At 38.5% G+C, this 918-nt stretch overlaps 1 non-coding gene across 1 annotated transcript; it reads right to left on the bottom strand.

The window, feature by feature from the left end:
* Positions 1-519: 519 nt before the first annotated feature.
* Positions 520-626, bottom strand: LOC139894912 (small nucleolar RNA R71). The gene has a single exon (XR_011775388.1). It is a non-coding gene; the product is annotated as a small nucleolar RNA R71 (small nucleolar RNA).
* Between the last annotated feature and the right edge of the window lie 292 nt (positions 627-918).

Consider the following 918-nt stretch of genomic DNA (forward strand, 5'->3'; position numbering starts at 1 on the left):
GATATTCAAGGACAATTCAAAGATCCTGAACCACTAATTATTCCTCCTGAACCACAAATCATACAATCAGAGATTGTCGAGGAAGAAACCATTAAATCAGAATCCTCTAGTGATTCAGATTCAACAAATTCAATCATGTAAAATCCGGAACCTCTAAGTATGGAAGATCGAATGAGAGCTACACGCACGGGCCAAGGTCATGCCATTACTCAACCAGACATTAATGCACCAGATTATGAAATCAAGGGACAAATCCTACACATGGTAACTAATCAATGCCAATTTAGTGGTACACCAAAAGAAGATCCAAACGAACATCTTCGAATCTTTAATAGGATCTGTACTCTATTTAAAATCAGAGAAGTTGAGGATGAATAGATCTATCTCATGTTATTTCCCTGGACTTTAAAGGGAGAAGCCAAAGATTGGTTAGAATCGTTACCTGAAAGGACGATTGATACATGGGATGTTTTAGTTGAGAAATTTCTTAAAAGATTCTTTCCGGCATCTAAAGCCGTGAGACTTCAAGAAGAAATTGTTACGTTCACGCAAAAGTCAAATGAAACTCTATATGAGGCGTGGACAAGATTCGAAAACTTGTTGAGAGGATGTCCTCAACATGGTTTAGACACTTATCAAATAGTGCAAATATTCCACCAAGGATGCGATGTTGCTACAAGAAAAGACATTGACACAGCAGCTGGTGGTTCTATTATGAAGAAAACCGCAACTGAAGCTCACAAAATTATTGATAACACAGCATCCCACTCTCATGAGTGGCACCAAGAAAAAGATATTCTTCGTTCATCTAAAGCGGCTAGAGCCGATTCTAGCCATGACTTTGATTCCATTTCCGCAAAGTTAGATGCTTTCGAGAGACGAATGGAAAAGATGACTAAAGATATCCACGCAATACGT

The sequence above is a fragment of the Rutidosis leptorrhynchoides genome, chromosome 2 (genome assembly GCF_046630445.1).
Source record: "Rutidosis leptorrhynchoides isolate AG116_Rl617_1_P2 chromosome 2, CSIRO_AGI_Rlap_v1, whole genome shotgun sequence".
NCBI lineage: Eukaryota > Viridiplantae > Streptophyta > Magnoliopsida > Asterales > Asteraceae > Rutidosis > Rutidosis leptorrhynchoides.